This window comes from Phodopus roborovskii, unplaced genomic scaffold (assembly GCF_943737965.1).
Source record: "Phodopus roborovskii unplaced genomic scaffold, PHOROB, whole genome shotgun sequence".
Taxonomy (NCBI): Eukaryota; Metazoa; Chordata; class Mammalia; order Rodentia; family Cricetidae; genus Phodopus; species Phodopus roborovskii.
The window spans coordinates 44,165-68,820 of NW_026125444.1; positions in this window are offsets into that span (position 1 = coordinate 44,165).

Below are 24,656 nucleotides of genomic sequence, written 5' to 3' on the forward strand. Positions count from 1 at the left end.
TGACCTCCCTCCTCTCTCCCCCATGCTCCCATTTTACTCAGGAAATCTTGTTCCTTTCCCCTTCTCCAGGGAACCATGTATGTATCTCTTAGTTTCCTCCTTATTTCCTACCTCCTCTGGAGTTGTGGGTTTTATATATATAGGCATAGAAAACAGTTGAAGCAGATCTCTGAATCCAACACCTTGAGGTATCTGTATATGACTAAGAATGGGAATCATGAGAAGCTTAGTTAGTTTATAATAAAATAAAGTCACGATTACGTGCCAAATGAATAAAAGAACAACAAAGGAGTATTTTGCTGAAGGTATTCAGTCAGATACGATGTGAGAGTTTAGTAAAATCATTTTGTCAGATGCTATAATGCAACATACAATAAGAAAATCTAGAAACTATAGTCAAATTCTAGTTTATTTGCCATTCCTTATCGCCTTTTGCTTCAACTTCTTTTATCATCTTCCTACTATATTATTGTGCAAGGCAGAGAAGTTGAAGAGCCTGTCAGTTGTTACTATTTATTTTTCCATTACTATATGCTCCCTACACAGTGACACTGATAGCAGTGAGAGGATTTCCTCAGTGTTTCTTATTCAAATTTTTTTTTACTGACTGATTTTTCTATATGGCAAGAGAAGAATGATAATGTTAGTAAGCTATGATTATGGCATTGCACAGCCTTAGATCTAGGTTTAATCCAATGCTCTTTGTGTTCTCTGTTGATCTGCTGCCAAGCAAAAGAAAATAGCACTTGGGCAAACTTAAAATCTTCAATATATTTCTTGGGAAGTTTACAACTTATGATTTGACTGATGGCAATGTCTGATAGAATTCATATGACAACATAAATGACCATGTTTTTCTTCTTTATGAAACCATTCAGCTCATGATTTGAGCTGTTTCTTTATATGGACAGAGCTGGCTGGTATCCCAGGCGTGATGGATAACAAAACAAATTAGGAGAGATGGGTATATGGCTGTGGCAAAAACATTCTCAACAAAAACCTTTAGATAACTTTGAAATATATCTCTTCGTCCAATATGGAAGAAATTATTTTAGTGACATATTTTTTTCTTTAAATTAAAGACAATCTTATATTACATACCAATCTCCATTACTGCTCCCTCCCTCATCCTGTTACTCTTTTGCCTCCCATCAACCCCCCTATGGTATTCCCCATCTACTCACTAGGGAGAGTGAGGCCTCCCATGGGGGATCATCAAAGTCTGTCACATCATTTGGAGCAGGGAGGGCCTAGGCTGTCCCCTGTGTCCATGGTGAGAGAGTATCCCTCCATAGCAAATATGCTTCCAAAGTTCATTCATGCACTAGGGATAAATCCTGGTTCCACTGCCAGAGGCCCCATAGACTTCCCAGGCCTCCCAACTGACATCCATGTTCAAGGGTCCTGGTTTAGTGCTATGCTGGTTCCCCAGATGTCACACTGGGATCCAGACACTCCCTCATGCTCAGGCCAGCTGTTCCTATGGGGTTTATCAGCATTATCTTGAGCCCTTTGCTCATCAAGCCTCCCTCTCTGCAACTGGATTCCAGGAGTTTGACTCAGTGCTTAGCTGTGGGTTCCTCCTTCTGCTTCTGTCAGCTACTAGGTGAAGGCTCTAGATGGAATTTAATCCATCAATCTATAAATCTCATTATAGGGGAAGGGTATTCAAGGTAGCCTCCTCACTATTGTTTATTCTTAGGTGGGGTGATTCTTGTGGATACCTGGTCATTTCCCTAGTGCCAGATTTCTCTTTAAATCTATGATGGCTCTCTCATTCTCTAGTCTTCCCTAGACTAGATATTCCTGATCCCTATGTTGTCCTTCCCCCTCCCATTCACCACTCCTCTTTCTCCTACCTCCCTCCTCTCTCCCCCATGCTCCCAATTTACTCAGGAAATCTTGTTCCTTTCCCCTTCTCCAGGGGACCATGTATGTATCTTTTAGTTTCCTCCTTATTTCCTAGCTTCTCTGGAGTTGTTGGTTATAAACTGGTAATCCTTTGCTCTGTGTCTAATATCCACTTATGAGTGAGTATATACCATTTTTGGCTTTCTGTGTTTGGGTTACCTCACTCAGGATAGGTTTTTCTAAAGATGTAATTAAAGGTTTTGGAGTTTAACATCAAAATTTTATCTTGTATTTAAAATAATTTGACCTAGTCTACTTCCCTGAAGGTTTAGTATTGTTATATAATAATATTATATTCAGTATTTAATTTATATTTATATCATTCTTCTTCATTGTACTATGAGAACGGCATCTGAACAAGTGAGGGCAGCAGCAGGCTTTTGCTACCCACCCTAGAATATTCTATATCATTTATGTGGCTGTATAGACTAATGAAGAAAAGTAAGACTAAGAAAAGTAGGAACACTGGACATCTACAATGCTGTAGATAACTTTGTCTGACTATATAATCTTAAGAGTTCTTCCAACTATACCAACAATTAACTTCTTTAAGAAACAAAAGTAAAAATATTATCCTATACTTTCTTATATTTTATTTCCACTCTAATATTTAATAATGCGTTTGGAATTTCTTTTCTAGTTTACACATGGTGCAGAAATATTTTTTCAAGTCATTTGTTCATTTTCATCCTCATTGCTGCTTTGTTATTGAATCATAAAGACACTTATAATGTTGTAATTTAACCCCAGATCAGATATATGAACTACAGATATTTCCTTACATTCCCCTGGTTTTACTTCATAAAATTGCTTTGATATAGCTATACAATCCAACTTGATATTTGATATTTGTGGTTTGATATATGATTTCTCATGATTACAAATAAATTGCCAATAAATATATGGCCATATCAATACCATTAATTATAAGACATGGTCACCTCTATACTATAATGAGATGTAATGTCTAATCTATCCAGATGACCCTTTTATAGCTGTGTAATACATTCATGTGGATGAGGAAAAACCTGTTAGAATTTTTGGATAAAATGTTAGAGCATTATTACAAAGGTTTTAGAGATTCTGCTCAAAATAAAATAACAGACACAGACCTATCAAATTCACATTAGGATCTCAAAGATATATCCCTTTATATGCTTCTTACAGCATATTTTCACAGTAACTAATATGGACACAATCGAATATAAATGGTGGATGAATAGATAATAAAAGTATTTCAAAGTACATTAGTATTAACAATCTATAAAAGAATGAATTTATATGGTTTGCACCAATGTAGAGGGGTATGAAGACATACACAACATAAAATAAGTAAAATGTATGGAGTCAGTTCAGATTTGCATGATCTCTCCTAAGATATCTTGCTAATTTTTAATGTATAATTTCCTATATAAGATAATACCATTTAAAGTAAACTTCAACTTTATGACTAGTCATAGCATGGGGAAATGTGTGTAACTGTTAAATATTATCTTGAGATAAGCAAGGAGGTACACTCCAACTTGGATGAAGTCATTGTTGTTCTAGATCCAAATCTAGTCCAAATTATAGAGATCACTGTTTTTGTTGTAATAAGTACTACATTTATTTTATCATTAATTTCATAATGAAATGTTTGTAATTTTTGTCAGTAAATTTGGCTTCATTTTTAAATCATAGCTTCATCCACTGGGGCTAAGTATCTCAGGACAAAAGCCACAGAATGAAAAATGTTGCTTGATGTCACAAAAGTTATACTTGAAGTAAAGTTGATAGTAGAAGAGAATGCAACAAGTTTCAAAAGGTTGGTGGTGTAGGAAATGATGAGTTGTTCAATGAGGACACATTTTCAGTTATGATATATGCATAAGAATAAGAGGTTACTGAATACAGTGTTTGAAATTAAAAATTTATTAAAGAATATATTATGTGTTTAATGTTCTTATAAAAATAGATTTTTGAGTATTTTGTGGGTTTTCTACTACTTTGAACCATTTTAGTTAAGTGTTCTACATTCATTTTTTTTGTTATGTAAGCAAAGGTCTTTACAATGATATATACTCAAGATTTATGTAATGGAACTTTCTGTTTGAACATAATTCAATTAATTTTGAGCATGGTGCATAGTAAATATGGTAAACTAAAATGCTGTTTATGTACAAAATTTACTTTGATGAGACTTTCTAACAACTATGTTTCTAGGAAAAGCAGATTGGTATTTAGGAAGGCAGAATTACCTCATGGAAGATAGTTAAAAGTAAATGGTCAGTCATAAATCAGGCTACCGAGAAGTGTCTATATTTAAATAGTTTATTTTACCAGACAAATTTATCAAGAGTGGTTAGAAGTAAAATACTGGCATTGTCACTCAGAATTAAACTTGCTACAAAGAGAAGTGAATGTAAAGACCACATGCTTTTTTTCCATCCAGGGTTCCTCTCAATTCTTGATGTGTAATGGAAGATCCATAATAGGAGTGCACCCAGGCCAAAATGATATCCAAGGATTAGCTTTGGAGTCAAAAGAGCATCACTTTCCAGTGTCATGTGTGAGCAGAAAAAATTATTGGTAGTTCCATTACAAAAACTCAGTGACCTCCCACTGGCAGAAAAGGCTCCAGAATTTCCAAAATACAACGTGAAATGAAACATCGCAAAATGCAACAGTGGGGAAGTTTCCTTACTTCCACGCCTAGAATTAACGTTGATACTCTCAACCTGCAAGGTAAAAGAACTGACTTTTAAGTTGTTCTGTGACCTCCATAGATGCTCCATGACATAGGTATAGACACACATACTAATATGCACACATGTGCACATGAATATATGAATAAATGCATAAATAATGTGATAAAAAATTAATAAATGTAAATTTTAAAATGTTAACAAAAGATAATACAAAATGATTGTACAAACTTAGGGACAATATTATTAATTCAATACATTAAAATGATTATTTTTCATTTTATGCTATTTTTTTTTAAATCAATGTGCCTTTATTTTTCCTCTACCTTCTTTAGTATACTATATTTTTTTGGTTTAGAAGTCTAACTAGTGAATAAATTGCAAACTCCTTGTAAAAAAAAGTCTTATTTTATAGTCAACTATCTTAATTTAGCCATTCTATTGTACATGTGTTTATTGAAATGATAGGATACAACACAAATAACTTCAATTTATTTCAACTAGATTCAACTTTGGGGTTTCCAGAAAAGATTCATAGGTTAAGGGCATTGACTGTTCTTCCAGGAGACCCAGGTTCAATTTCTAACATCCACCTGACAGATCACCACTGTCTGTAACTCCAAGATCTGACACCTTCACACAGACATATATGCAGACAAACACCAATACAAATAAATAAAAATTTTAATAAGTTTAAGGAAATTATGCCAGTTGGAGGCTGCTGTGTTAGCAAATTCAAGTTTTCGTTATGTAGGGGTTACTTTTAGATTCCTATGTAAATAACTCCTCATTCATGTACATATGGACAACATTAGAAGTAGTCAGTGAGCTATAAAAATACAAAAAGGATATGAACTTTGGAGGATTGAGAGAAGTTGTAAGAAAGTACTGGGGATACATACAACCAAGATATATAGTATATTTGGATGAAAATTTCAAAGAATATGTAACTATATCTCTATAAAATAATAAAATTGTTTCACAAATACAAGTTTTGTTGATATTGTAAATTTATAACTATCATTCTAGCTGTTTGTGGTAATATGTTGTAATGGACCATATATATATATATATATATATATATATATATATATATATGTTCTTTGGCTAAGTACTTGTTTAGTTTATCAGATGTATTTAACTTTTTATATTTTTATTTATTTTTATTGTTTGGAACTGTTACATTCAGAGAGAATTTTAAAAGTTTTACTTGTTGTAAAATATCCAAAAAAATGAAAAGCTAGAGAAGCTCTTTTTCTTTAAGTTGGTAGATCTGCAATTAGCAATGCCTCTGGGGTTTTTACATGGCCAAGTGGAAGTACAAGTGTACACAGCCATGTGCACACAGATAATCCCATAACCTGGTGTACTATTTTATCCTACATCTAACCTCTGGCTATTGAACTATGGTATTGACTTGTGATATCAGGTCCTGTGCACATTAGTGTACAGAATAATCCTTTTGCTTTTATATATTGAAGGATTTTATACTTAGGTTATAACAGACAAACGATATTCATAAGGGATATGTGCTTAGAGCCTCAAGTGTTCCTCTTTTCAGAAACTAGATCTGAAAGCCAGTGTTAGCCTTTAGGTAAGCCAGTTTGGCTAAAATATTTGAGCTTCCATATTCTCTGCAGGAGTTATAAATCTTGCCAAGTGTAGATTAGATTTCTGTTCTTACCTCAGTTGTTTCAGTTTGCAAAGCAGAAGTGCAAAGGCAAGCACAATTTCTTAATGAAAAAGTTGACTGGTCATTTTTAAACCATCAGAAGGTTCACTTCAGCTTCTATGCTGTAAGTGTGCAAGCTTGCCTCCCAATTGTGTGGCAGCTGTTCCTTCACCTGTAATTCAGCATCTAATTTCAGGAGCATCTGGGATCCTGTATAGCTACAAGGAGAATCAGGATGTGCGCAAACAGATGTCTATCTGAGCATATTCCCTGATGGGTGGCTATTATACAGGTTTTATTCTTGTCTTCTTGGTTTGTAAAAACATCATCTTATGTGTCATTTTAGAGAAACATGCATAATAGGACTAGGGCAATGGCTACCACTTATTAAAATGTGCATTAAATTATCACTGTATCTGAGGGGGGATGAGAGAAATTTAGAAACATTTTGTCAGTATGTTATCACATAAGATAATCTAACACAAGCAATTCAGATGAATTTTCATCTTGTCAGTTTGCTGTGCCAAATGCATGAGTATTTAGAGCTATATTTAATATTTTGATGAATGTGACTGATTGGTGAGAATCTGTTAAATATTCTGAAAATTGGCAGGTTGTTGTAGTTTGTATGGCTATGAGATGAAAAGCCACCCACATTAAGGAGATAATATCTTCTATAAACTTGTGTTGTTGTGTTTAGCTTCTATATCACTCCTTAGCCCTAAGTAGCTATAGTCACCTAGCTCCCTTCATATTGGATATAATGAGTAAACTATGACATTTGTTTTTAGTGTCACATCCTCATATGTTTTAAAAAGGTAAAATTCAGATGGAACCAAGCAAGACATGTTATATACATATAAGGTAACACTAAATGGACTCAATTTTGAATTTAAGAGGGTGTGGGTGTGTCTCAAGGTGAGACTTGCTGGGAGAAGGAAGGATGAAAATGACATAAACACTGTGTTTAAGTGTGAAATTCTAAACAAAATCTTCAAATTTAAAAAAATAGTGTGTTTTCAAAAAATAATGTATTTCCATTTCCACAGGAACTCTCAGGTCACTGTTCATCTAAAAATATTCACAATCTCTAATATTATAAACATAGTTTTTAAACTTGCTGGGTAGGTGCAAGGGAAAATAAATTCCAACCGTATTAACCTCGTCTTTACTAGACCTGGTTCTTGATATGAAGCTCACTCATGACATTTGCTTAGTAAGGTCCTCTTTCCCTCTCTTTCCCTGAACCATCTCCATTCACACTGACAGGACTTCCTCCAGATGTAGGTGTTCACCTTTCACAGCTCCTTTTCCTGACCAGCCTCCAATTGAGCAACTCATGCACCTGATGTTCTCGGTGTGACTCAGGTCACATGGCTCAAGTCCCAGCCTTGATGGTAAACTTTATTCAGGGTTCTATTGTTATTTATGCCTGTCACTTGAATCTGTCATAATTCACATCACAAATGATTGTATCTGTATAAATGTTGATTTCAAATATTAAGAGACTATTAGTAGATAATAATTTGAATAGGAGAAGCATAAACGAGAATAGGGAAAAAACCGGAAATGGGGACAGGAGAAATGAGGAAGGAACACACCCCACATGAAACACAGGTCACTGGTCAAATTCCTAAAAATGCTGTGTGCTATGCACTGTATTGTTTAAATTATGTTGTCTTCACAGCAACAATACAAGGCCATGACTTTGACATTATTTTTGTTATTTCATGGTTATAAAGAAATAAAGGCCTCTAAACATTCTAAAAGTTAAATGAGTATGTTTCAGACTCAAATGCAAAAGAGGGTTGCTGCTTTCTTCTTAATTTTACCTTATCATATTTCCTACCTTTCTACTTAATTTAGCCCTTTGTTGCTGTGTAAATGGACTCAATGAAATGCAATTTATATGAAGTATTGTAAGAAAATGTAATGCTTGCAATTGAATGAAATATTACTTTTAATGTATCTTAATAAGACCCATCCTAAATGAGTTGTATATAATTTCCATTACATAAAATGTCTTATAGCTGATAACCTGTCAACCATATCAGATGTTTTAAAAAAAGTTTTAATTTTTGTTTTTACTGCTTTGGCTACTATATTTTAATATAAACAATGGGTGTGTTTCCTTTTTTTGAGACAGTTTCTCTGTAGCTTTGGAACCTGTCTGTCCTGGAGCTCTCTCTGTAAACAAGGCTGCACTTGAATGCACAAAGGTCCAACTGCCTCTGCCTTCTTAGTGCTAGACTAAAGACTTGTGCTACTGCCGACTGGCTACAGTGTGTTTTTTTTAGTCTATCTCTTACTCAGCATCAGACATTCAAGATTTATTGGTTGTATTTTATGGATTAAATGCACATGCCATTTTACTAAGGTCTGATGCTTCCCACATGGATGCTCATCTGACTTGTTTTAATTTTGTAGGTAGATAAAAATAAAGGATTACTTTTCATTTTATATAAACACAGTTTGTGTGTTTAGAGAGAGAGAGTGAGAATTATTTGCTTTATTTTCCTGTTATTTAATTTTTAAACTTTAATTTCATTACAGTATTTCACCTTTTTCTTTTTACCAAACTTTTCCATATATCCCTCCCACTCTTCCCCCAATTTTTCTCTCCATTTTCATGGATACTGTACAAACATATGTATTTGTATACATATTTATATTCCTATATAAACCCTATATAGTTCATATGATTTTACTTGTGTGTGTTCTTAGAAGCTATGATACAGTTTTCCAAGTTGGTAGTAGCACTATACACTCACACTCATAAATGCATTAGAGAAAATTGCAGTAAAAGAGAGGAATATGGACCTCAACATTTGCTAGAATATGAGGCATATATTACCTTTCTCTTTTCAAAATTGATGATTATGTGTAATTTAGAATAGATTAACCCCATCTTCTCTGATCAAAAATGGAGAAAGTTGATAGTAAATGGATGGAGTAAATAATTATATACTTTGCACCTTTCATATGATCTGGATATATTCTCCAAGGTTTCATGTATTAAAAGCTTAGTTCCCAGTGTATCAATGAAAAGGCAGTGAAAAAATTGAGAGGTTAAGCCTAGTGGAAGATAATTAGGTCTTCTTGGTGTACAGTCCTAAAAGGAAATATTGAAGATCTCTCTTATGGATTTAGAGATTTTTCAAGAGTATTTCATTATGAAGTGAAGTTATCCCATAACCTTGGTCCCTTGTCCATATTCTGGTCTATTACCTGTTTCACCATTTCATGATTCATCCAGGAAATATTCTCCAGCATTCTGTCATTATATTGTTCAAATTCTCTAATCATAGAACCAGATAAAGCTCTTCATTTAATAAATTCCTAGAATTAAGTATTATCCTATAGAAACATAAAACTTGGTAATCTAACATTGTATAACGTCCTACCAAAATGTATCTGGATATCTTAGTTAGAGCTTATACTTTGCTGTTCATCACTGAAGGAAATCAGAATAGGAATTCAAGCAGTGCAGGATCCTGGAGGCAGGTGCTGATTCAGAAGCCATGGAGGGGAGCAAGCTTACTGGCTTGCTTCCTATATCTTGCTCAACCCACTTTATTATAGAACCCAGTACTACATTCCTAGGAATAACACTATCAACTATGGGCTGAACCCATCTTCCCCCATTGATCACTAAATGAGAAAATATAGTTGAATCTCTTCATAGCATTTCCTCAACTGAGGCTTCTTCTTTTGATGACTCTAGCTTCTGTCAAGTTAACACACAAAACGAGCCACTACACTGGAGAACAATGAAATTTCAAGAAACTCTTATATTGCAATTGCTAAATATATACCTGCCAAAAGTCAGTCATGGATTAGAGATAGGTTGGCTAGGACCTCACCTTTTGCTAAGGTACTTGCTACTGATCAATTTGAGGGAGAGGTAGTATCACTGTAACACATTTAGTTGCATAATCACTGGTGAACCCACAAGTCTACACAGTTCTAAGCTCTGACAATTGCTTTGAATCCTTAGATGTGGGTACAGGTAGAATTCCTTAAGTAAAGGAAATTAAACATTGATGCTTTATTGACTTTCCCCCATTTAATTTGACATAGCTATTGGTGGTATTCTCAGCTCGAGTTTGTATAGTTAAATTGGTGAGAATTTATGCATGTATCTTCTGATATTACTAGGATACAAACATCTCCTACAATGTTAGGAGGCCTTAACCCTAAACAAAGAACTATAAGAAATTTAAGAAAGCTGGGTGTAGGTGAAGTGGTCTTCCTCAGGGAATATCACATCATCCAATTGTTCATTATCAAATTTTCACTCCTGAACCTCTACAAGGAACACTATAGGGACTCAAAGGTTTTACTTAAAGATATATATGTATGTTTATACATATATGTATATAACAATAAATGAATATAGGGGCAAAAATTTGAAAGATACCAGGCAGAGGTATAGGAGAGGATTTGGTGAGAGGAAAGGGAAGGGATATATGTTGTAATTATGTTATAATCTCAAAAGAAATAACATCAGCCTCAAAAATCTTCAAGCATAGATAATTAGTTGACTGTTGCTGCTGTAGTCTATCATTGTGAAGGCAATGACACCAATAAGAATTGCAACATTTTCATGACTTAATTAATTAATGTAAATGTGAGAGAAAGAGTATTATCTATACTAATTTTCACTGCCAGACAAAAGTCAGGACTCCTGAGGCCTTTGTAGAAAGGAAATTTGTAAACACAAATAAAGCTAATTGTCTTTAATTAGGTTTTACATTCATTCTTTTCCTAACATATTCTGAAAAAGCAAACAAATGCAACTATAAAAGTTATAGGTATAGTTGGGAATCAACAACTATTCCCAAAGGTTTTAGAAAAATTATTTGAGGTAGCACCTCCGTATCCTTAGTAATATTCCATGTATAAAGATTTCATTTTGTTCTCTTGCTAGAACATGCTAGATGAAACATATTTTGGAAGTGAAGCACATTTTGGAAGTGAGGCTTACTGTTAAAAAGTCAGTCATTATAAGTTGGCATGACTGATGCACTCATGCATTCATGGTGGCTACCTGCACAAGACCTGCATAAAAACAGTTTTATTAACATCCCATTGTTTCATGGTTTCATCACTCTTGAGCAGCTAGAGGCAACTAAAGGCAGCAAAATCTTCAGTGGTATCCACTGGTATGACCTAGCCCAAGTGAATGACCTGACATCTAAGTACATGCAGGCAATAATGAAATGCAGTGGGTCACAAATAAACAAACAAACAAACCAAGCAATGACAACAATAAAACTGAAAATTCATGAAAATTGGTTTGGAAGAAGATGCTCAGGGTGTGAAAGAATGAACTAAAACAGTCGAAAACAAAAAATATAAACCTAAAGCAACTTCCAGAATTGCCTGCATATAGTCATAATTCCCTTTACTTGGAGCATATATTATACAGAAAGTCTTTCAGAAAACTTTAAAAAAATAAAACTTACCATTTTAACTTCTGTTTCTGACTAATAGTGAGACAATTTATTCAAGTAAACCACAGAGGATAAAATAAATAATTGAAAACTTTTAATAAAGTTTAGTAGTCTTGGTGACTTATAAGAGACTCTGTGATCTTGATTCTCATGCAAATTTTGTGCATCAGAAGCCAAAAGCCAATGTAGAATACATCTAAATTGAATCGGATAGAATCAGTCTGAACCGGATAGAGCTGGATAAAACAGGTCTGTACCCGTATGAACCAGATCGAACTGGTCTGAACCTGTCTAAACCGGTCTGAACCAGATAGACCCAGTTTGTTCTGGTCTAAACCTGTCCGAACTGGATAGAACTGGTCTGAACCAGATCAAACAGGTATGTACCAGTCTGAATCAGCTAGAACCTGTCTAAACTAGTCTGAACCGGTCTGAACTGGATAGAACCAGATTGAACAGGATAGACCCAGTTTGATCTGGCCTGAACCAGATAGAACTGGAACCGGATCAAGCTGGATAAAACAGGTCTGTACAGGTCTGAACTGGATTGAACTGGTCTGATCCTATCTAAACCGGTCTGAAGTGGTCTGAACAGGATAGCACAGGTCTAAGCTAGTTTAAACCAGTTTGAACCGGATCAAACTGTTCTGAACTGGTCTAAATGGGTTTGAACCTGATAGAGCAGGTTTGAACCAGTTGAACTAGTCTGAACTGTTCTAATCAGGATCAAACCCGCTCTGAACTGGATAGAACTGGTCTAAACTGGTTTCAGCCTATAGACTCAGTTTCAACCGGTCTGTATTGTACCAGATAGAACCAGTCTAAACTGGGTTTTAAAAATACATAAATTGAATTAATCCAGCAGTACTTCTTGTAACAGTTATTATTTCCTCAGAAGTCAAACAATTTAAAGATAACATATAGTATCCAAAGTTTCCATCTTTACATGGCTTTTTTATTACTCTATTTCTTCTACTTCAAATTTTTAATTTTTTGAGTTAGGGTTCCTCTGTGTAACTTTTATCTGTCCTGGAATTAACTCTGTACACCAGGTTTACTTTGTAATCGCAGAGATCTGCGTACCATCATGAATATACTTTGCTCTTATAAATATCCATTTGCAAACTTTGCACACAATACCACTTTGTACTATATTAAACATGCCACATGAATAAACTATAATAATTTCAAGTAGGAAACATGCTGTACTATTTTGTATTTTTCTTAAATACAATGGATATATTTATTTAGTGAAGCATGTTTCCTGCATAGCATCATGCATGAATCATAAAATCAGCCATATCACAAAATAAGGCTCCTGGAAGAATGAAAACTCCCAAACTTCCTCTACTCCTCAAAAACCATGCTCACCCTCATGTACATCTTTCCACATTTGCATAGTATATATCAAACAAATTGGTACATATTTTTACAGCCACAGAGTGAGAAACTTATTTCTTTGAAATAAAATTGAAATGAAGCAAATAATGAAAATTTCTAAGATAAGGAGATTTTTATAACTAAAATCAAAGCAGTGGATTGTGTGTGTGTGTGTGTGTGTGTGTGTGTGTGTGTGTGTGTGCGGGGGATGGGGGATGGTCGAGGAATGGGAGAGAGGGAAGGAGAGGCAACTGGGATTGATATGTAAAATAAGAAAAAACAATAAACATATATAAAAATCCAAGCAGTAAATGATACATTACAGAAGAAAATGGTATTTAAACACACACACAAGCCATATTAAATTCATTTCTGAGTATCTACTTATCTATTTGTTTTTTGAACTTAAACAAAGAGAAACAAAGTCACTGGAGTTTAAACCTTTCTTGTTATCCACAGACCATGCAAATTAGCTCAAAAGATCATTTCAAATATATCAGAGCTCTGAAAAGCATTCTATCACTAAAATATTTAGAAATCAGCAGTGAACTAAATCAATAATCCTCCCCAGAAATGCTGATGAAGGGATGTGAGCTCTGCTACATGAGGAACACATCATTAGTGAACATACATTTGAACTGATTATTTTATTCAGCCCAAGGGACATTAGGGTTAGAGTTACATAAAAAAATCAAATCATACTTTATGTTTCCCAAATACTGTGTTTGTGTGGTCTAATCAAGATTTCATCAAATGTTTTATCAAGCTCTGTCATAGGAGCTCAGCTGAGTCCAGCTGATCCTTTATTATTAGGCAAAAATAAATTACATTCATTTTTCATTTGAGTTTCAATGAAATGATTCCTAAAATACCTGAGGAAACTACAGGGTTCATTTGTGATATCACTAAAATGATGTAATGGCAAAGACCTCAAAAAAAAAAAAAAAAAAAAAAAAAAAAAAAAGAGAGAATTAAATATAAAAGAGAACACTTCATAGTAGAAAAGGTATTACTAAAATATCTAGAAGATAGGTATATTGGTAGATCATCATCTCAGTATTTTCCTAGTAGTTATAAGGCAGGATATGCAAAAGTTTACTTCAACAAATAGTTACAGATTTATCATAGTTCTGAAAAAAACAACAGAGGCCAGAAAACAAAGACCAACCATTAAAATATGTATATATGAGTTTTCAAACAAATTCAAACAATTGCTTATGGTATAAAACAGCTTGACCATTAAACATACCTCAAATATTAAATACATCTAGTTGGTGGTAAAGAGGTATGACTTAAGTAAAATCATTCAAAACTCTACAGAAAGATTGCAGTTTTCCCCATCTACAATTCATATAACAGTTCCTAATATAATGTTATTAATATATTTCTTTTTCATCCTGAGTATTCTTGTGAAGATCATCATAAAGTATGTGGCCAGTGTCTTATCTATTAACAATGTGAACAGCATAGACGATTGTCCTTTAGCTGTTGACATCAACAAGTGAATGTAACTGTCTTTTTTCAAGACATTATCACCTATCCTTTAGCCCAGAGATAAAATGTTGAATTCTCCAAGATGCTTAGCTAGTCCCTTATTATGTTAAGTTATTCTAATTATACTGACAAATAATGAAGATCATATGTTAAAATAGTGGTGTAAGTACCCGTTACAGTGCTATTCCTCATTGGTAAAGCTTTTAGGGTTTCAGTAGTCAAAGAAATGCTGACAGTGCCTCTGGAGAATTATACAAGACTCTGTCTCTTATCTCCTCAGTAGGGAAAGAAAACATGAAAAGTTATTGGTAAGCCTGTGTTTGTGAGGCATCAACATGGTATGTTGGACCTGCCTTTCTAATCAAACTACCGAGTACTATGAACACTTTTTTACAAGGGCTCAGAAGATGAAATCTTTATATTTTGAAATAAGCAGTCTGGTGAGATAGCCATCATGACCCAGGTGCTTTGAGCACTCTTAGCAGTTGATACTCATTATTACAACCACTGCCAAGTACTAATAGGACAAACAATTACAACACTAGGAAATTTTAATAATATGATACCTTCTTTTCCTAACAGGAGTCGTCAGTAGAGAAACTGCATCAAAGCCACTGTGCAATAGAAATTCCCAATGACATTCAAGGTTCATATGTAATCTGATCCCATAGCCCAGTAATTTAACAAAGCCACAAAATTAAAAGGAGGTCATGGCAAGTAGAATACTATCACATGACATAAATGGAATCTTTGAACTGTCCAAAAATAAATACAAAAAATAATAAACAAATAAATAAATGAATGAATAAAGCTTAGCTTGTAATCATATTTTATTTTTTCAACTTTTACCAGTAATTTGTGACAAAAAATTTTAAAAAATTAAAGAAAACTTGCATATAAGTAGCCTTATACAGACTGAAAAGGTTGTGTTTATGTATTTATAAATTCATATATGTATACACATGCATACATATACACATATCCAAACATATGTGTGTGTGTGTGTGTGTGTGTGTGTGTGTGTGTGTGTGTGTGTGACAACTAATGAAAAGAAGTGTTCATGGATTTGAGAAAAGCTGAGTATATTAAAGAGTTGAGGGAGATTGTTCAATTACATTATACTCTCAAAGGATTAAAATGCAGCCAGGTTTTTCCTAGATTCCAGTTGTGTCTCGTAGTACTCTCTCGTTCCATCCTCCCCATACCTGATCATTCTTGATCCATCTCCACCCCATAGGGAATTCAACTTTTAAAGAAATATGATTTATATTTAGTAACAATGGGTAAGGCAATCTGAGAGAGACTGATTGGCACAATTAATTCTAAATGTAAGTCCATCATATAAATCCCCCATAAAGCATTGACTATGACTTAAGTGGTACAACCAAGAATAAAACATTTGTTATGTGGAAGCAATAAATGAAGGCCATAACACATTCCTTTGGATGATAGAGAAGCTGAGAGGAATTTCTATATGCACTTTAACTTATACTGCTTTATGTTAGCTTCTTCAGCATGGGGAGCTGTGATTGCTGCTTACCATGAAAATAACAAATGCAAATGAACCCATAATGAAAAATGTCTTCTTCTCATTGTGCTTCATATACTCCACATAGAACTCTGACAATTTCTTCATGAAGAACAAGAATGGAGATGTAGCCACCATAGATTTCCCTGTGTTTTATAAACGTATCTCTCTCACATTTTCATAGTTATGCTCAGGTTCACTGGAGGCTGACCCACTCAGATTGTATTTTAATGTTATCCTCCTTATTCCAGAGTCAGACCTACAAAAATTGCAAAACCATACGAAAGCGATGAAAATGGGGGTGGGTGTTGGTATCAGTATAATATTCATTGTCCTCACCTACAGATATGATTTAGAACTTCATATCCACTGACACCTCTCCTGTGACTCTTCATCTGGATATTTCCAAATTTCACTGGATTTTAATATAATAGCCTTTTAAATACTTTTTGTTTTATTAACACCATTTAAATTACAGTGTTTCCAGCCTTCTATTGTTTATCAACGCTCAATGTGCTTTTATGAATACTACTCATCAAAAATTCACTTAATCTTAACTATTGTTAATGGATTTCAATTAAAACCTTCATTGACACTGATCGTGATGATCTACATTTATACTACACAATGAAATATAGTTATTTCCTTTCAATTCTCAATAAATTGAGCACAGCATCGATTTTGTGCCAAAGAATGCCATTTATATTGTTTGAACAAATGAAACAGTGGCTATATGAATCAGTGAATGAATTAATGACTTCACTGAGGCATTCTATCTACTATAGACAGGAGATGTTCTTTTTTTGCTATTTTGCTGGTGGGAGTACAAACTTATGCAGCCAATTTGGAAATCAGTTTGGCGGCTTCTCATAGAAAATAGGAATCAGTTTACCTCGAGATTCAGCAATTCCACTCTTAGGAATATACCCAAAGGATGTAAATTCTTACAACAAGGACATAGGCTCAACTATGTTCATAGCAGCATTGTTTGCAATAGGCAGAACCGGGAAGCAACCTAGATACCCCTCAACCAAAGAGTGAATGAAGAAAATATGGTACATTTACACAATGGCATATTACTCACTGGAAAAAATAAAATAAAATAAATAAATAAATAAATAAATAAATAACCAATGAAATCTTGAAATTTACAGGTAGAACTAGAAGAATCCATCCTGAGTGAAGTAACCCAGTCACAGAAAAACAAGCATGGTATGGTATGTAGTCATTCATATGTTATGGAATTTAGACATAGAGCAAAGGTTTACTAGCCTACAATACACACCACCGGAGAAACTAAAAAACAAGGAAGACCCTAAGAGGTAAATACATGGTACCCAGAAGGGGAAAGGGACTAGAACTCCTGAGCAAATAGCAGCATGAGGAGAGGAGGGGAGGGAGGAAAAAGCAAAGGGAAAAAGAGGAAGGGGGAGGAGAACAAGAGAGGTTAGGAAGATTGAGTCAGGGGAGGAATAGAGAAAAGCAAGAAAAGGAATATCTTACAAGACAGAGGCAGTATAGGTTTAAAACGAAATCTGATACTAGAGAAAAGTTCAGAGATCCACAATGACACCAACTAAGAACTTAGGCAGTAGTTGAGAGGCTGCCTTTGATGCCCTTCCATTATAATGAGATTGATGACAACCTTATACTCTATGCTAGAGCCTTCATCCAGTAGCTGATGGAAGCAGAAGGAGGCACCCACAGCAAAGCACTGAGCCAAGCTCCTGGAATCCAGTTGTGGAGAGAGAGGAGGAATCCAGTTGTAGATGAGAAAAGGAGTCAAGACTGTGCTTGAAAAACCTACAGAAACAGATGACCTGACCTAGTAAGAGCACATTAAGGTGGGGTACCAGCATTGGACTGAACCAAGCCTTCTGGATGTGGTGCCAGTTAGGAGGCCCCCCCATAGGACCTCCAACAGTGGAACCAGTATTTATCCCCAGTGCACAAATGGAATTTGGGAGCCTATTCCCTAAGGGGGGGATGCTATTTCAGAACAGATACATGGAGGAGGGCCTAGAGCCTCCCCCAAATGAAGTGACATACTTTGATGATCTCCCATGGAAGGCCTCAGTATCCTTGAGGAGCGATTGGGGTGGGCTTGGGGAGGTTGGAAGGGGGATGGAAGGTTGGGAGGATGGGAGGAAGAAGGAATGAGGGGATTCATACGTAAAATGATTGTTTCTAAAGAAAAAAGAAAGAATAAGAGAATATGATGTTTTGCTAGATTATTAAGCTAATTAAGACGAATAGGAGCTGAAAAAAAGGAGAAATTAATATTGTACTTGCTATAGCATTCTCAAATCTGTAACAATAGTGATGCAAAAGGAAAAATTTGAACTATTTAATGCAACAGACTTATAAGGAATAAAAAGATATTTAATGTCTCTCATTATTACAATGATCCCTTTAGTATGAGAATTTAAGAAGTATGTGAATATAATATAGATATGTAGATGTGTGTGTATTTATATACATATAATATATACATATATATACACACATATATAAAATGAAAATTTTTATATGAGAAATTTAACTAAAACAGAATTTCACAATATAATAAACATGGTAAAAGGTTAACATGTGACTTTTGTTTTCTACTTTTATTAACTTATATTTTGCTTTGCTTGTTATGATTACAGAGCTTTGTATATGTTAAATGAATACCACTGAGCTACATCCCAGCCTTGAATCTTCTTGTTTTTTTTTTTTTTTTTTTTTTTAATTTGAAGAAAGGTTGTTTTACGTTTTAGGTGTCAATTCCAGTTCCCTCACCCTCCCATTCTACCCTATTACCCCCCCCAAACCCCAACCTATCCCCTTTCTACTCCCCAGGGAGGTTGAGGCCTTCCATGGGGAGTCTTCAATGTCTGTCATATCATTTGGTGCAGGGCCTAGGCCTACCCCCATGTGTCTAGGCTAAGAAAGTGTCCCTCTATATGGGACAGGCTCCCAAAGTCCATTCATATAGTAGGCATAAATACTGATTCATTACTAGAGGCCCCATAGACGGCCCAGTCCCCTTAACTAACACCACATTCAGGGAGTCTGGGTCAGTCCTATTTTACATGCATGAGCTCCCCCTTGATCAGGTCAGCTCATTTTATGGGTTTCTCCAGCCTGGTCTTAACCCCTTTGTTCATCACTCCTTCCTCTCTGTAACTGGATTCCTGGAATTTGGCTAGTATTTAGCTGTAGATGTCTGCTTCTGCCTCCATCAGATACTAGACGAAGGCTCTAGAATAGCATATAAGGTAGTTGTCAATCTCATTATTAGGGAAGGGCATTGAAGGTAGCCTCTCCACTATTGCTTAGAGTGTTAGTTGCTTTAACCCTTGTAAATATCTGGACATTTCCCTAGTGCCAGAGTTCTCCTTAAATCTTTAATGGTTCCCTCTATTATGATGACTCTTTTCTTGTTCTCCTGTATTCTTTCCCTGTCTCAATCTTTTTGTACCCTCATGCCTACCTCTCCCCACATCTTCTCCCCTTCTCTTTCTCCTAACTACCTTTCCCCTCCCTTCATGCTCCCAATTTGTTCAGGAGATTTTTTTCCCTTTTTCCGTCTCCCAGGGACCATGCTATATCTCTCCTTGGGTTCTCCTTGTTTCCTGGCTTTTCTGACTGTTAATCCTTTGCTTTCTATTCTGTGTTTTCTTCTTGACAAACCTTATTGCTATTCTTTGGCAGCTTGTCTGTTCACTTTACTTACCTTTAAATGACATCAGAACAATTGTTAGACCAGGAGAATATTTTATAAGTGCACACCACAGAGGTTCATGTACTGTCTATAAAAGTGTGTAAGAGTGAGAAATTGGATCTAAGTTAAATATGCCTTCAAGTATGTTTATAATTTATGTTAATGTCTGTCTTTAAAAATTAGCATTTACAACTTTATTAACAGTGGCATTTAATTAGAAGCACATACAGCTATGGTAACATTACAACTTTGTTTAATATTACAGTTTAAGATTGTAGATATTATATAAGATATAGTGTGAAATGCTATTATCGCCATGGCCTAACTGTAATGTTTTCTTAACAAGGAAGTTTCAACTATTCTTTCTATTTAAAAAATAGTAGGAAATTTTGTATTAATAATTATGTAAACCTTGATTATTACTGTAACTTGTTTAACAACTGGTATTATCATAACAGTAGCTACATTATATAACTGCATTAATGATTTAAATGTATTTAATTATTTATTATTTAGAAAGAAATCCCACTAGGTATTCAAGACTGTCATTTCATTTTTTGTTGTGTTATTTTTATCTCTCCCATGCCCACACTTCCTTTCAGATTCATAGCTCATTTATGTGTGTTTTTGTATATATGCAGATAAATATAAAAATGTAACATGCTGACTTCTTTTACAAGTTTGCATATATTTTCAAGGCTGACCAGTTGATATTAGATGATCACTTAGGAGCCTTATCCCAGAAAAAGACTATTTCTCTTTCTCTCAGTGTCATTAATTTCATGTAACTCTTAATGTAGAGGTGAGTCTCTGTGGAATTTCTTTTCCGTTTATGTTGTTATGATAAATAATGTTTATATTGTTCAGATTTTTTTAAAGAGGCATCTTTTTGAGACTTCATATGTTAGCTTCTCTGCCTTATCTAGAAGATACAATTTTACAGCAGACTTCCTGGGCTCCTAGCTCTTCTTTCTATACCCTCTTTACCCAGCCTCCAGTGAAGGAGTTACATCATAGATGTATCAATTGTGGCTGAGCAACCCAGAATCAGTTGTTTTCTGTACTTTGACCAGTTGTATCTTTCTACAATGATCTCCTTCTCACACAAAAGGAGAGTTTTTTAATGGGGAAGAGAACTACCCTTATCTCATGGTATTCAAATGAAAGCAATCAATAGTCCTACTCAGGTATGAAGTTTATAAACCACAACAATGACCAATGTAGCAAAATAGCCATAAAGGTGTAACACATTAATATTTTGTCATAAGCCAAAGATTTTAAATTAAACATAAGGTCCCCTTAACGTTAGAAAAATCATGCCTTCTACTGTAAACTTAACAAATCAATGGTTGCTAGTGAGGTCATAGTTCTTAGAGTACAAATGTACCACTGCCATGCTACCTAAATGAAGACGTACTTAAATTCTACATTATCCATGCACCAATGTCCATGTTGTTTTAATGATTACTCTGAATGACTCACAATATATTCCATTGTTATTAAATTTCTTCTCTGATTTTCATGATTGCCATTTTTCTGACAAGCCATAAAAATTGCTAGTTGCATGGTATTTGCTAAGTAGAAAACAAACTGAGAAACAGTCAATATGTTATGATTTTTATAATATGTAGGACATTATATACAGTTGGACCCATATAATTCATCATATTCATGTGGTAGCTGAATATATATCCTCATAGTTATTATATCAAGAATAAGAAATAAAACTATATTATCAGATGTATTACAGACAAGACTCCACTCTAACTGGCCTACAGCAAGTTTCATTCCACAAAAACCAACAAAATGAACACCTAGAATTATGAATTATATCAAGGACTGTACTTACATTTTCCCTAAAATCTTTTTGTGATTTCTTTATTCACAGCTATAAGTTTATCCTAAGATGAAGAGTATGTGATATATAAATCAAAAGGAAGATATGTTTTACTTTTGAGATATATGTTGTTGAATGAAATATTCTTTCACTATTAAATTAAATAATGTATAAATGCTTTATTTGTGCATATTTTCTGAAATACGTAACCAAGAAGAGGAAAGATGGCACTATAAGTTGTAGCAATAAATGGTTGAAATTATTTGATTCCAGTATCTGTTCATTTATAAATTCCTTAGTAGATATATATATATATATATGTATATATATATGTATATATATATATATGTATATCTTATTATTGAATTTGTAAAAATAATAAATGTTTTCAAACTATCAGCTTTACTCTTAATTTAAAATAATCTTTAAGCAATTGTCAATGATTTCAGAACTGAACATGGACACTGTTGACATTTTCTACAGAAAAATGGGCCCTCTACTTCATTGGGTCCATTAATGATGAGATTTCTGTACATAAAGATCTTTCTTGAAATTCACCTGATTATTAACTAGTGTGTACGTATTTACTATGTTGGTAAACAACATTTTTAACAAATAAATTCACTGCCCTCATCACTCCCAATATGCTCAGGAGATCTTTTTCCTTTCCTCTTCTGTGAGGGGCTGTGAGTGAAGAGGGGGCTAGGAGAGTGAGAAGGGGAGGAGAGGAAAATATGTGGGACTAGGAAGATTGGGTCAGGGGAGGGATAGATGAAAAACAAAGAATAAAGAGAAAGCAAGAGAGATACCATAAAAGAGGGAGCCATTATAGAGAAAACTGACTCTAGAGAAATGTCCAGAGACCTATAAGACTGACCCCAACTAACATTTTGAGCAACAGTGGAAAGGCTACCATTAATGTTCTTCCGTGATAATGAGATTGATGACTAACTTATCCACCATCATAGAGCCCTCATCCATCAAGTAGCTGATGGAAACAGAGGCAGACACCCACAGCTAAACAAAGCAGAACCAGATGCAGAGAGGGGGGACAAGACCAGGTTACTGAAACCCACAGAGACAGATGATCTGAACAAGGGGGAGCTCATGGATCCCCATACTGATAGCTGGGAAACCAACATTGAACTGACTCAGACCCCCTGAACATGGATCTCAGTTAGATGGCCTGGGCAGTCTAAGGAACCTCTGACAGTGGAGCCAGGATATATCCAATGTGCACAAAAGGACTTTGGGAGCATGTTCCCCTTAATCTAGAGGCAGAGTCTCTAGGGAAGGTCTAGTTGCTACTCCAAATGACTTGACAGATTTAGATGACCTCTCCTGGAAGGCGTCACCCTACATGTGGAGTTAGGGGTTTTGGGATGGGAGGGTGGTTGGGGGTCATGGGAGGGTAGAAAAGAGGGAGGGATGGAGAGGGAACTGGAATCTATATGTAAAATAACAAAAAAAATAAAAAATTGCAACGAATGACTTTAAATCATGAAAAATAAAATATAATAAATTCAGTTTCTTTAACTACCTTGTTATATTGTGACAAATGTCTAGTTCCCTAAATAAAGTTATTTACAAATAACACCACTATGAAGACATCATTTGTTCTGATGTGTCTGTTATTTATCCTTTATTTATTAAAAATTTCACAACACACTCTTGACAATATACTTCATTCATAATTTCATGTAATTTGGCTATGAGCTTTTATTTTGTTCTCCACGTTCTAAATAAGATTATGTTAAAGCATAGTAGTCTGAAAAATGTTCCCTTCACCAAGGGCTTATTGCCAGTGTGTTATTAGCTGAAGTTCACAATCTTTAATTGCACATGTGATCCCTTGACTTATTATCTTTTGAACTTTTTCTCTCATTACTTCGCAAGAGTGAATCTTGTATCAAGAAAGTGACTATTTTCAAGAAGATTACCATTTTAGTATAAATAAATATTTCATTTATCCTTTTTCTTTATGTAAAGTGGCATGCAATTTCTCTCCCAATGACATAGCTTGCATTCATAAACTTTCATGTTTTCAATAATTTTCCTATGGCCTTAATCTTAAAAAGCCCCTTTAAAGACCGGCAACATCATAGTTATTTTCTTGCCTGATGGACCTGCTTGCAATATCCTTTAGAGCCTCCCAACAGAGTCCTGTCCACAGCCCTGGGGATGATTTGCTTCTCTATCAGAAATGATGAGTGAACTAAGAAATTGACCTGGCAAGTGCTGATGGATCAATTTAGTCTTAGATACTTTAATTTTGATACTTTCCACCATTATCAGGCTGAGCATACTCTTCTACCCAGTTTATTAATTGAGATTATCAGGCAAAGAGGTTCAGGAAATAAGAATAATAATCTATGTCAAGTGAGTGTGCATACTTTATGAGGGCTGACCACATTCAGAGTTATTCAGTTTTCTTTTGTTTTCACAGTCTTTCAGAAATCACAAGGGGCTATCTAGACTAATTATACCAAAAGGGTTTTAGAAAAAAAAGAGAAAGATGATAGATAGATAGATAGATAGATAGATAGATAGACAGACAGACAAACAGAAGATAGAACACAATACAACATTTTTCTGATATCATAAACTTTGTTCTTCTTAACTAGTTAGGGTTATAAAAATGATGTAAACCTCATTTATGCTTTTATGTAGGTAGATAACTGTTGAGTCTCCTGTTTTATCACAGGGACTATTTTGCTCTTCATATTCTAATTTTTTTTTCTGGGCTTGAAACTAGGTAGCTAAAAGCACAGTTGACCTTATAAGTATGATCATGGTCTGAGTTTTCATAGGATAAATATATACACTAGTAAAATCCACATAATTACCTAATTGGGTGAGAAAACAGTGTTTGCTTCCAAGTTGAACTGTTGCTAAAGTGACAATGAATCAAGTAATAAAAAATTTTATTTATTAGTTACTCCTTAGTCAAAATGAGGGCCTAAGAACATATGGTAACTTACTATATAT